The sequence below is a fragment of the Vombatus ursinus genome, unplaced genomic scaffold, assembly GCF_900497805.2.
Source record: "Vombatus ursinus unplaced genomic scaffold, bare-nosed wombat genome assembly UNPS02014812.1, whole genome shotgun sequence".
NCBI lineage: Eukaryota > Metazoa > Chordata > Mammalia > Diprotodontia > Vombatidae > Vombatus > Vombatus ursinus.
Genome location: NW_020954590.1, coordinates 60,195,491 through 60,210,173, shown reverse-complemented (window position 1 = coordinate 60,210,173; position 14,683 = coordinate 60,195,491).

Below are 14,683 nucleotides of genomic sequence, written 5' to 3'. Positions count from 1 at the left end.
CGGGGATAGTGATGTGATGGAGACTGCGAGATTCTTTCATGTCTTCCAGAGTCTTTTCCTTCATCTACTTAAAGTGAGGTTGGCGTCTTCTATCTTATTTCTTGATGCTAAAAGCCAGAAGTACCTAAAGTGACTGTAGCACCTAATGAGACTTGAAGATCTTCAGTGAGATTTGAAATCAGTGTAAAGACTTGAAAAGAGCTCTTCACTTTCCTATTCTTGCATCTCACATAGGCCCAGGGCCTTGATCTCCAACAATAAGGAGAGAGACCCATATCAATTGACTTTGGGACTAGAGTTAGATTTACATAATATTTAGCAAATATACAGAGAAAACCATTACATATTTTTTTGAATCTTATCTCTATATCTCATAAACACAAACTCAACTTTTCATTTTCTTATTTTTTTTCCATTTCATTCTTTATTAGAGTTTTCTAGGCTATCTCTTGAGTTTCCTATACTTTTGTGCTATTCTTATTAAATGTTTTTACTTTCAATTAAGCTATATCCTCTATTTAAAAAAAAAGTTAGTCCTCAGATAAACTATAGATATATCATTTATGAAGCACTTTATGCTAGTTTCTGTGCTAAGTGCTGTGTATATACATGCAAATATGTGAGAAATGCCCTTTAATAGCTTTCACGCTAATATAGAGAATCAACACATAGAGGGCATTTAGATATGGGAGTAGACAATATCTGCTGCTGGAAAGGTTGCTAGCAAAAACATGAAGTCTAAAGAGTGAACTGGGACAGAATTGAAGGGAGCATAACTGGGGCTCTTTCTGAAATGACCATCTGGCCTAGGGACACAGGATTCAGAAGAGCAGGCCCCAGGGTGGATATACCTTGAGGGGAAACATAGCTAGCAAGCAGGTAAAGAGTCTGAAGAACCAGTTGAACTTCCTTCAATGTTTCCATCTTGCTCAGAGACCTATGATACAATGTGCTCACCCCTTAACCTCCTCTGCCCATAGCAATCTTTCTACCTTTTTTGTTGAAATTACTGAGATCCCTCAATACTGCCTGTGTTATCCCCCTCTTTACTTTTGTTTCACTTTGCTAAATCTTCAGTTCTAATGTGTGCCACCTGAAATTTAGCAAAGAGCAAGAGAATCTTGTCTATTAACCTTATTACTCAACTCAACTCAGTAACTGTGTTATTTTTCTCTTTCTGGGTTCTCTTTTCTGACATTCACCAGCTAGAATTGTTTCAGAAAGTTGTGCCAGCTTCCCTCCCACATACCTCCTTTCCACCAATGACTATGCTTCCTCCTCCTTCTTAGCAACCAGCATTTCCTCATAGTGGTTAATCTCATCAGATGTCCACAATAGCCCAAGGACAGAGAAACGATATGGATTATTAACATGTTTTTAACTTTAAGGAAACTGAAGCTTGGAGGGGTTAAGTCATATGCCCAGAGTCCTGAGGAAAGTTAATAGTTGTAAGGCCAGATCTAGAAATCATGGTCAAGATTGGTATTCATTCCCCTCTCTGCTAATTTTGCCTCATGCTAACTGCAAGAGAACTCCTTCTTATTCAGTCTTTGCCAAGATAAAATACAATTAGGGTTTTTGCACCCAGTTCTAACCTCAATACTTTTTGGAAATTTGAGTAACCTAGGGCAGCTAGGTGGTGCAGTAGATAGAGCACTGACTCTGAAGTCAGGAGGACCTGAGTTCAAATCTGACCTCAGACTAAAACACTTGACACTCACTAGCTGTGTGACGCTGGGCAAATCACTTAACACCAATTGCCTAAAAATAAAATAAAATAAATTTGAGTAACCCTTGGTCATTCAGTTGAATCAAATAACAGCAACAATATCAACAATAATATCCTAAATTTTTATAATAATTTCATAAAAATATCTTGTGACAGAAAGTAGCCAACACAGCTCCTCATATTCAAATTGAAAACTTTGTTTTTCCTTCTACTAAGATGAGATTCCTTTTTTCTCAACTATTTATTTAAATCTATAAAATTCAGGGATATTTTCATAAGTTCTGTTATTTTTATAGTTTAAGATAGGAAATGACATGTATAGATTTTGATTTAATCATCTGGATTTTACCACTTTGTCTATTTTATTATAAATCCTGTTCTTGAACTCTCTGGAATTAATTTGTGTCTAGAAAAATAAAACTATTTCCTAGGTAACTCATGAATTAAAATTGTCACCTTGTACTGATGGGGTGCTTGGTTGCTTGTGCTTGGACCCCAAATTCTCCCTGGCCTCAGAAACACTATCCTTGGCAGCTTTCCCCCAGCCTAAGGACACTATGCCTAGCAATTGTTCATGAGTAAGCCTCAGCAAAACACTTCTCTTTCTCCCTGGTGCAGTTACACAAAGCTGGGTGAGAGAGTGCTGGACAGCTCCCAGCCTTAACATCATTTCTCTGGAAGCCTCCCGATTCCTTAGTAAACTCCTGTCTTGTGAGAAAACTTTTCTTTGTTTCTAATCAGGACAAAGAGAGAAGGGTGTTTTATCTGGTACAAGGAGTTTTGTCCCTGGCTGGCCCCAGGGACTCTTCCTCCCTCATGATTCCCAAGATCCTCTGACATCTCCCTCCCTATCTAGTATACTCCATACGTATACTCCCTACATGTTCCCATCAATAACTCCCAAAGACACCTTTAGATTACCTAATCAGTATCCCTGGCATTCCTTTGCCATGTCCTTTTCCATATAAACCTCAGCAAGTTCCATAAGAATCTTTGTCTGCTATGTGGTGTAACAATAAATCTTTGCCAACTTGACTCAAAGAATGCTTGAAATCTATGAATTCAAACTAGATGACCCCACCCTGTACTCTGGTCTTTGAGGGGTCTCAACCTCTGAGACTGCAACAGTACCAATATATATGACAATCACTTAAACCTTTAACACATGGAAATTTACCTTAACTGCTTATGGAAGATTGAACCACCTTTATAGGAATGTCACTGAAAGGACATCTGTAGGCTTTGGGAATTCAGCTTCTATGTTGTTTAGAAAAATAGTTTAAGAGTAAACACTTTAGCAGGATGCATATCAATTCCCTCACCCAAATGTTCTTCCTTACCTTTTAGTACACTATTTGCTCAAGTGAAAGAAAACATTAAACCCCAGACAATTCATTCACAATAAGCCATTTTGGAGTTCACTACTGGTAATGGTCATCCATATATTACTTCTGATCCTCCTCTGAAATAGACCATCGACCCCAGTTTGTCATCAATGTAACTGAACTCATACTGATGGATAACTCCGAATGCAATAAAATATGATGTATTTTCCACATGATAAGGAGACATCAAGCTCTGAGGAGGAATGATGCCATGTTTTAAATAACACTGATATTAAAAGTTATTATACATTAGTTTAAAATAACTTCAGAAATAAATATTTGTGAATAGTAGCTGATTGCTCCACAAAATACCCAAAGAGATGCCTTCCACCCACTCTAGTCGCCTCTGCAGATCCAACCTTCTCTGAAACTGTAACATTTTAATAAATAACATCCTCTATCCACCAAATGATTTTTTCTTTTCAATAGCAATTTTAATGAATTCATCCTTTCTGACATTTGCATTTGTCTTTAAATGCCACCAGATAACAGGGTTTTAATCATTCCAAATAGCTTTTTAATTATAGACCTAATTACTTTTGCAGAAGGTTAAGCTGCACAAACAGGAATAAAAGTGTTTGCTTGGGCTCTATGTTAAGAATGATGTAGTGTTCTTGCATTAGGTATTTGGCATATTTGTTTGGTCAGTTTTATCTGACTTTTTAAGTGTCAAAAGAAAAGCAGTGGGTTTTCAGACAGTTTAACATTATACAGTGTGAATCACACAACAGTATTTAAATTAATTAGCAAGTCAGAGAGGGAGAAGTTTTGTAAAAGGAGCACAAATTATTAACTAATAATTTATTCCTCTTTACAATACCGTTAAAGGAGAGAGTTTTTTCAGACCCTGAGAAATATTGGAATTATTATTTAGAGCTCATGTTAGACTTTGCAGATGTAAAGCACTTCATCAAAGGAAATTGGCTCCTTAGTTCTGAGTTCTGAGTGAAGTTTTAATCAATACTTTGTGGGGAACATTTATAACACTACATTATTCCACCTTTTGGGGATTGCTAATCACAAGTTTTTCTCTAGTTGATCTCAGGATTAGTATTAGATTTTAATTTTCTGAATCATCTTGAAGAACTCTGGGAGGGGTATTGAATACTGTGTGTCAGAATTGGAATCCCAAAAGATCTTTACTGTTTACAATGTTGAGTTAAGTCAAATTAAATGGCATATAATAGGGATATATATATAAAAGTCTACACTTGGATTAACAAAACATCTTCATATCTACAAGATGGGTAAACTATGGCTAGGCAACATTTCATGTGAAAAAGATCTGATCTGGGTACTTTAATGATTAACAAGGGCAGTAACAGGCAACAATGTGTGGTGTAGTAGACAAAAAAAGTAAACATATTTTTACTGTGATTTTTTGATACTTCTGTGATCTCTCTGATATCCATACTCCATACCCTGGTGTTATCCATGCCTGCCTCTTCATTACTATGAACATCTATATCCTTTAATAAATCTATGAACTGGTGAGCTGGTGGCCTTCCTCCAGTTCTCTTGACCTGTTGTAAATACCAATGAAGCAAATGAATGATTGTTCCTTCTGAGCACTTAACAAATCCATCTGGTCTTGGTTCAACATTCCCCTGCAATACTATGCATACTTCTATATAATACTTTTCTACCAAAATGCCTTAGTTGTAACAGCCTACTCAAACCTACCATGTACTTTTTTGTTTCTCTTTTTTCTTTGAAGGACCCTCATCTTTAGATTTTCTGTGATATTGATCATCCATGACTAACACTATACCACATGACCAGAAGGATACTGGTATTCAAAAGATCAGTCTTTGTTTTCTGGGGAGAGTTTGTGGTCATTAAAAGTACAATATGGCCTTAGATTGCATTAATAAAAGTATAATGAGCAGAATGAGCATGATTGGAGCATATGACTTAGAGACATTGATGGGAAACAAAAACTGAGGAATTCCCTACTTTCTGAGGTAATCCCTTCTTGTGTACTCTCTAATTGTTGGCAAGTTTTCCCTTATTTCCTTAAAATATTCTTACTGTCTTTTTCCCACCATTTGGTTTTGTAGTCTCTTTTCAGTACAACTATGAGTACTACATTCATTGTCTGTCCCTTTGGATCTGATGCCTTAGTCTCCTTCTGTTTTCTCTGAGCTCAGCAAGCCTCATACCTATATAACATCTTTAGCCAATTATGAGTGCTAGCAAACATGACTTCATGTATTGAGAGAGGACTCCAATTCTCTGCACTCAAAATTCTGTTTAGTCCAGATTCAACAGCGTATTGTTTTTTTTTTCCTTCAGCTTAACCCTTTACCTACCAAAGCCCTTTGGTAGACTTCTGACAACAGTTATTAGCAACTCTCCAAAGAGGATGTGGCAATAACATTAAGCTGAGGGGCCCAGAATGTATTTAAGGGTGTTGAAAGAGATGAGAAAAACAATTAGCTGTATTAGAAGAATTAGCAGGAGTTATCTTCAGAATGTGCTATTACAGATACAGCCTCTAAACAGTAATGCAAGCTATAAAAACAGCTCCCTGGAGTCACTCGTGATGAGAATAGCCACTAGAAGCTGCCATAACCACTGGAACCTATAATTTCTTGTAACTGAGAGTGGATTAATCTAGGGAGACTTTATTTCTTAGAAGAACGTCTCACTTCACCAAACAGGTATAAGTTGCCCTAGAGAAGGGGATCAGCCACCTTTGACCACTTAATGTCAAAGGGAAGTGTGGAGATTGTTAGTGGAAATTGTTGACACTTCATTGAGAAAAGTGGATAATATTTTCTTACCAAGAAAACTAAATTTCAAACTCATTAACTCCAAAATAGGACTCAGCCCAATTATGAAGACCCTAAATAATAATCCAACCATCAAATTCTAGGCCATGGAGTTCAACTTGGAAAAAATGCAGTTTTATGAAAAAACAAATAAACAAACAAAAAAACCCCCACAACAGCCTTAATGTAGGAAGATTCTTGACTATGAAGTAATAAATAGATAATGATTTTAATGTATGCAAATCTCTTATTTAACTTATTCTCAAAGCTCATGTTTGTACTCTGCAAATTACCCCAAAATAGGATTTTTCTAGTCAGTTATGCATTTTCTTCTATATAAAAATGCCAGATACATTTATATTTTACTGTTTACTGGAAAAACTGAAGTGCATGACTTAATTTACTTTGATTAGTTACATCAATTTGCTATATATTTTCCTAGAGTTCTGACTCATTATAGCCAAAATAAATTGAAATACAATAACCATACTGATGCTGAGATCCAAAAATGCTGATCATATTGGAAAACAAATGGGAATACCTTAACTTGGGAGATAGTAAAACAAAGAGAAACTTTTCCCCCAAGATTAGTACCCACTTCTCAACTCATTGACTGCTGATATGCTCAGTCAAATTCAATTCAATTAACCAAGCATTTTGTAGGCACCTACTATATACAAAGTTTTGTGCTGGCCATCAGGGTAAGATAAAAAAGTTTAGTTATGATTCACTCCCTGTCATCTTTCAATTCAATTAAATCCCACTTAAGGACTATAGTCACAAAGGCAATATTGAAACATTCTTTGCCCTCAAGGAGCTTATAGTCTACTGAGGGGATACTGTATGTACACAGACATGGACTTGAATAAGAGGAACCCTAGATGTACCCAGATATACCCTAGAGTGTCAGCAGCCCTCTCACCATGGAGAGGCTACATGAGATGTGGAAGTTTGGTGAAGAGGCTTACTGTTAGTCTCAAGGAACCTCTAGTTGTTGAATTGGCTCCCCCTCCTCCTTTTCTTCTGGTTTCCACTTCCTTTGCTCTCTGTAGGTTCAGTGAACCACTGATGCAGGAAAATGAATGAAAAATTATATAAGTACTTTACCCTCCCATCCCCTCTTTGATTATTCTGGACAGGTGTGTGTGTGTGTGTGTGTGTGTGTGTGTGTTTTCTTGTTAATAATGTAATAAGTAAGTAGCCCCGGCATTATAGATGATCCAGGCAAGGAAGGCAAATAAATCAGCATTTTAAATTTCAAAAGAATGTAACTCTGTCTTCCAGGTCTTAAGCATCACTACAAGTATATCATTGCAAAATGCAAGGCAAAATGAGCAGTATTTGGTTGGAAGGATGATGATGATGATGATGATGATGATGATGATGATGATGATGATGATATTAAGAATATAGGCCTGAAAAATTATTCTATATTTAGGGTAAGGGAGAGGGTTTGGTTATAAAAAATAACCCTTTCTGAAGTTTGTATTTTTAAAATAAAGTTTAGTTCCTAATTTTTTTTACAAAGTATTTAGTTTCTTTAGTTTGACAAATAAACATAATGCTCTTACAATTAAATTTTCAATAAACATTCACCTTAAAAAAGTTTCCTCTGGGTGCATATCCCAATGAAATATGTCACACATAACTATGTGCACCTGCAAAGTACAGACAGAGTAATTTCAGCAGTGTGAAGCACATGTCACCTGCACAATGAGGAGAACCTTTTATATGGTAGCAAAAACAGCATGAAGAAAAATACCTCTGAAAGATTTCAAAACTCTGATCAATGCACTGACCAATTACAATTTCTGAAGACTGATGAGGAATCAAACTGCCCACCTACTGACAGAGGAGATGGATACAAAGTAGAGAAAGTAGAGAAAGAAGCACCAGTTTTTGAACTCGGAAGATCGGCGGATTTGTTTTGCTTAACTATAATTTTATTGAGTCAGCAAGGTGGAGCACTGGGCCTGAAGTCCGAAAGAACAGAGTTCAAATTTACCTCAAACACTTACTAGCTGTGTGACCCTGGGCAAGTCACAACTCCCACCTGCATAAAACTGGAATAGGAAATGAAAAACCACTCCAGTATCTTTGCCAAGAATATCGCAATGACAGTTTGTCCAAGGAGTCATACAGAGTTGGATATGACTGAATGATGACAACAATATATTTATTGAATGGATTATCATTTTCTTTAATTGGTGTGTGTGTGTGTGTGTGTGTGTGTGTGTGTGTGTGTGTGTGTGTAGGAAGGTAGAATGCCTAAGAAAATAGTGAAGAAGAAAAGGAAAAGAAAAAAAGGATCATTGAAGCAGTTCTTTAATCCATAAAGGAGAACTGAAGGAAGTTCAAAGCAAAATGCAAACAAAATAGGGAGCTTTGAAAGAAAAAATGTTGATTTATTATGTGCTTTAAAAATGGTATGTAACACAGATTTGTATTATCACAGACAATTCTACTATATTTTGTATATCAAAAATGTTCTTTGTTTAAGTATTTGTTAAATTTAGAATTAAAAAATACATATCATTTTTAAAAGAATGGGAATAGCAGTCTGTTAGAATAACACCACCAACAATAATAACAATAATATCTCACGTGCATATAGGACATTAACGTCTTCAAAGTTCTTTCATGACAATGCCTCTGTAAAAGAGGTAATACAAGTATAACTAATTCAATTTTATTGATGAGGAAACTGAAACTCAGAGAGAGTATGTGACCTGTCCAACATCATAGACAGTTATTGAACCAGGAATAAGTATGATGCCAAGCTTGTGTCTTCTCAAATCTAAGTGAAGTTCATCTTCAACTACATCATGTTTCATCCTATAGATAGGCTAAAATAATGTATGATGACTGCAATGCAGTGTTCCAAACAAAGAGCTATATAAGTCCAAGGATAGGAAGGATATTACTAACTGTGAGAATCAGGAAAGGCTATCAAGAAATTGTGTTATTTTTGTTAGTTTTTAATGAACCAACAGTAAGCCCAAAGGGGGAGGGAGATATGTTAACTGGGGAATTAGATGAACAAAATTACTTTGGGGAAATTCAGAGATATGTTTTGTAGACAACAGGACCCAATTTAGGTGGAACAGAGATCACATTGCATGAAGTGATTTGAGATAATCTATAAATATTACAGCAGTGTCAGATTGTATAGGGCCTTGAATGCCAGGCAAAAGAGCTTAACTGCTAAAAATTTTTGAGCTGAGGAGTGATAGTTGCATAAGAAAGACAAGAATGACACTTCTTGGCAGGATGGAATGGAGAAGAGAGAACAGAGACAAAAATGCCTATTGGAAGTGAATACAAGAACTGATTAAAGTAATGATAATGGTGCCAAGGGAAATAGATTCTTTGATTCTAATAAGTGAGAGCTGCAATGCAGGTAGAATCAAAAGGACTTGTTTAAAAATAGGATATGGGAAATGGGTGAGAGAGAAGAAACAAGGAATACCTCTGAAAGAGATGATAGTCATCCAGGTGGAATATATTAGAAGGAGTGTGTATTGGGGGTGGTGGCATAATCTTGATTTGGAGCATGTGACTTGGAGATGTTAGCAGCACTTCCTAATAAATGATAAGCAGTTGGAAATATGAAGCTAAAGCTTCAGAGATAGTCCATGGTTAAAGACAATAAACATTTTCTTAAGAGTTACCCAAATTACTATATTGCAAAAATATTTTTGAAACTATTCTAGATATTTGGAGACAACATATATTTAATTCTAGGCATCCATATTTTAAGCTTGATATATACCAGTTTATAAGCACTTATGAATGATGAGTTCTGATTCTATGAAATCTGATCATACTCAAGAATGGACAGGCAAACTATGTTTCCTTCAGCAGATAGAATACCCAAGATGTGCCTAGCCACATAATTACCATGGACTTTATATAAGATCTTCTCATGTACTAGCATCCGTACCACAATTTATATCTTCAGAGACAACTTTACCAAATTATATGCTTTGTGAACAATAAGGAGATTCAAAGGCCATCCAGATCAAATGACACTTGACAAACAACCTTTCAGACAATGTAACTGAAAATGGATCATTTTTTCCTCCACTTTAAAATCTTCAGTAAGTGGAAACATGTTACAAACAAATGCAGTCCATTATGCCTTTGTATGACTATTAATAATAAGGAAGATTTTATTACATGAAGGCTAAATCTGCCTCTCTGAAATTTCTACCATTTTTTTCTAGTTCTACTATCTTGTTTTGCACCAAGCAGAAAATAAAAATCCTTTTTCCATATGATAGCCCCTCAAAAATTTTAAGAGAACCATTATTCACCCCCAAGTACCCTCAAGTCTTCTCTCTCTCTCTCTATCTATCTATATGTATATATGTATATACTCTCTCTATATATAGACACACATATAAATATATATATGAAATACATACTACATATATATATCCATTACCGTTAGGGTGGTTTTCCTCAGAAAGTTCTGCAATGTGTCAAATCATTCCTAAAATCTGGCACTTAACACCTTAACATAATATTCCAGATGTTGTTTGACTAGAGAAGAATGTAGCAAGATTATTTCCTCTCTATCACTCATCAATCTTTTCCTGTTGAAGTTACTCAGTCAGCCAAGAAGTGTTTATTGTCTCCAATGTGCCAGGGCATTCTGCTAAGCACTGGGGATAGAAATAAAAGTAAAACAAACAAGCAACCAAAAAAAAAACTTTTTCTCAAAGTGCTGACAGTATAATTGAGGAAAAATATGCAGACAACTAGGTACAAATACAATATATTAATTGGAGATAATCTCAGAGGGAAGTGAAGTCTGGGAAAGGTATCATGCAGAAGATGGGATTTTTTTCTGAGACATAAAGTAAGCCAAGGAGTCATGAGATGCAGTTAAGCAGGGTGAGTTTTCAAGTCATAGGGGACAAACAATGAAAATTCTTGGAGTCAAGAGATGGAGTGTCTTGTGAAAGAAACAACAATGAAGACAGTGTCACTAGATCATATACACTATGGGGAGTAGTGAGGTGTAAAATTTGGAAAGACCGAAGAAGGTGGAGGTTGTATAGGGCTTTAAAAAAAAATCTGACAATTTTATATTTGATCCTTGAGGGAGTAGTGAGCTAATGGAATTGATTGAATTGGTCAGGAGTTCAAGAATGGGTAATGACATGATCAGACCTCTAGCAAGATCATTTTAACACCTTAGTGAAATACCTAGAATGGAGAAAGAACTGAGGCAGGGAGACACCTGCCAGTAGGCTTTTGCAGTGGTCCAGGAGTTTGTAGGAAAGGTCTTGTGCCAAGGTGGTAGCAACATCAGAGGAAAGAAGGAGGCATGAAGGAGAGGTGTCACAAAGGTAGAATCAACAAAACCTGGCGACTGATTACATGTGGGTGGATGAGAGAGACAGAGTGAGGAGTTAAGAATGACAATGGGTTTATAAGCCTATGTGACTGGAAGGTGATTAGGTGACTTTTGTAATTGTCTGGTCAGACTATTGACTCCTGTTATCCTTGTACTTCATTAAAACCCATAGATTAGTTTTGTAGAATATTTTGGCTAACCATATCTCTCCTGTCCTGCATTTATCAGGTTGCTTTTATTTCTTTCCCTAATCATTCCTTCTTATTAGACTTGGCCCCAAGTCTTTGATACCGAGGCTCACATTCAGTGTGTGTGGCCTTTCTCCAAGCTTCATATCATAGGCAAATTTGACAAACACATCATCTATCTCTTTCTCCAAATCTCTCAGAAAAATATTGTTCAACAAAGGTCCAGGGACTAATCCCTGGCACGTCTCATGAGACACCTACATTCAGAATTGTAAAGGATCTCTCTCCAGTGTGGTGGCAAAATCCTTCATGCCAAACACGAATATATGCTTTTATAAAGTCACCTCCTCCCCGAGTTTCAAAGATGTTTCACAGTCTCTAGAGCTGTTAAAACTATTCAGCAAGATCATGCACCTAAAACAACTGAGTCAGCAGAAAACACGTGCCCTGCAGAATTCTTTTCAGGCTTTTGCAGTTTCCCATGATTGAGTCCAAAGGTTCCAGAGATGTTCAGTGTGAAATGGGTTAGTCATGCTACTGGCCTTCTTCTTCCAAATGAATAATGACTCCCAATGATTACTGGTCTTTGTAATGCTCTCCAGGGCACTTATTGAGGAACAGAATGAGAAATTTCCCTAACTTTGTCTGTTTTATCAGTTATAGCATGAACGTCTGAAATGCTTCACACACATGTGCACACATGTACACATGTGAACATATCACCAAACCCTTTGTTTGGAAAGAAAAAGTTTATATTGGATAAACTTCAGGAAGTAGTGATAGGAAGGGCCTCTTCTTGGCATAAGAACAATTGAGTTATTATTGTAAAAATAAGCTTTTAACAAAGATTTTTTGAGAATTTTAATGAAGAATTAAATTGATTTTAAATAAATATTTTTTTCTATTCAAAGAGAGATTTTATTGATGAGTTCATCACTACAGGCAACCACTGATGAGACAAATCCTCTACAAGTGCAGGTCAGGACCTTTTCTGCAACTTATAGAGTTGCCTAGAGCACAGAGAGGTTATCTAACTTGCCAAAGGTTATACAGTCAGTGCATGTTTGAATAAGGATTTTAACAGTCTATATAGTCTATATAGACGTTCATAAAAATGGCTTCCAGATCCCATACAAACATTCAAGATAATAATGTCTAGGGTACAAGGTAGATATTATTTCACCCTACAGGAAATGCAAGAAATGAAAAGGAATGAGAGGATCCCATTAGTAAGGCAGAAAAACAAAGACTTTCAAATCCTATATATGAATAACAAAATTCCCTCACTCTTCAGTTGACATATCTTGCCATTTCTATCTTTATAATATGTCTCTCATCCACCACCTTAGTTCAGTCCCTCATGCCATCTTTCCTAGATTATTGCAACAGCCCCCTCATTTGTCTCTGTGCCTTAAAGCCATTTTCCACTCCAGTCCTTCCACTCACCTATCAAATTGATCTTCCTAAAATTCAGGTCTAATCATGGAAGTCAGTCAATAAGTGTTCATTAAATGCTTACTATATATCAGGAACTTTCCTTCCCCTCTCATTTAATGAACTCAAATAGATCCTCATTCCTTTCAAATATAAAATCCTCCAGCATTAAATTCCTACACAACTGGACACCATTTATGATTCTAGAGTCACCGGACATTTCTTTGTTCAACATTTCTTTTCCTCTGTTCCTCACATATGATATTCAAATCTCCCATCTCTGTGCTTTTGCACAGGCCATTGTCCATAGCTGCATTTAAACCACTTCTTACCTCTCAACAGACATCTCCTCTTGCTTTAAGTTATAGCTCGATCATTACCTTCTACATCAACCTCTTCTTATTGCCCCTACTGCTATTGCACACTCTCCCAAACTTCCCTGCATTTACTAATTCACAAATATTTGCACTTATTGACCTTATATTTATTATGTACATATGTATCTGTGTATTTATTGTTTCTATTATTAGAATATAAGCTCCTTGAGAGTAAAAAAAACTATTTTATTATTTGTACTTGTATCCCCAGTGCTTAGCAGTGTTTGAAACACAGTTGATGTTCAACAAATTCTTGATCAAATGATTGATGGGTAGAATGGTAATCAATGGCAACTTTCATTATTTAATATTTCTAGGGATGACATATATATACATTGCCTCACTAATGTTGGGTTCAGGATTTCAATTTTGCATAGTCCTTTGCTCTCTGAGAGTATCACATGGGCAGGTATGTACAACTGTTATGTATCCTCCTCCCCTAAAGCTGTCCTTCAGAACTTGTAGACACATTTTCCCCTCTGAATCTTCTAAAGACAGACAAAAGAGGAATTGAGCAAAAGGAAAAAAAGTCTTTCTTCTTCAGTTTATGTTGTTGTTCAGTTGTGTCCAACTCTTTGTGATCCCGTTTGGGTTTTTCTTTGCAAAGATACTGCCATCATTTGCCATTTCCTTCTTAAGCTCATTTTATAGATGTGTAAACTGAGATAAACAGGGTTAAGTGACTTACCCAGGGTCACACAGCTAATAATAATAGACTTGAACTCAGAAAGATGAGTCTTTTTGACTGCAGGCTTGACACTATCTACCCACTGTGCTATCTAGCTACCCATTTTATAGGATAACACAAAAACAATGAGTTTCCTTATAGCTATTCACTCACAAAGAATGAGAGCCAATAGTGATAGCTATTTATCAGTGTTTGCCTTATTCTGCTACTGGACTACAAGCCCTTAGAGGATAGAGACAAACGTGTTTTTGTTTTATTTCTACATATTTAGTGTTTCATAAAGGAATAAAATTTTATTTAATATTGATGAACATGCATGTGAAAAAATATATCAAGGGGGAAAAACAGTAATTTTACATAATGGATTTCTAGTTCAACCCAAATTTTCTGGGTCCTGATCACTATTAATCTTGCCTATTGCTTCCCTAGAATGATTTCTTCTGTCAGTAATATCTTGACCGCACACATATTAAAGTAGGCACTCACATACACCTACACATACACACAAATACACACACATACCTAAACCCAAAATAAAATTGGACCCCTTGGAGAATATAATGAGCTGTCTACGGACCAACTCAATGAATGCATCTCAGTGTTTTTCACTAAATTTATATGTGATCATTGAGAGGAGCATTATTACAACCTGGAAAGATGTTCCTTCACAACCCTAGATAGAGTCTTGGTATCACGATATTCAGATTTTTCATTACCCTGGGTCAAATGAAAGCTACTTTGGA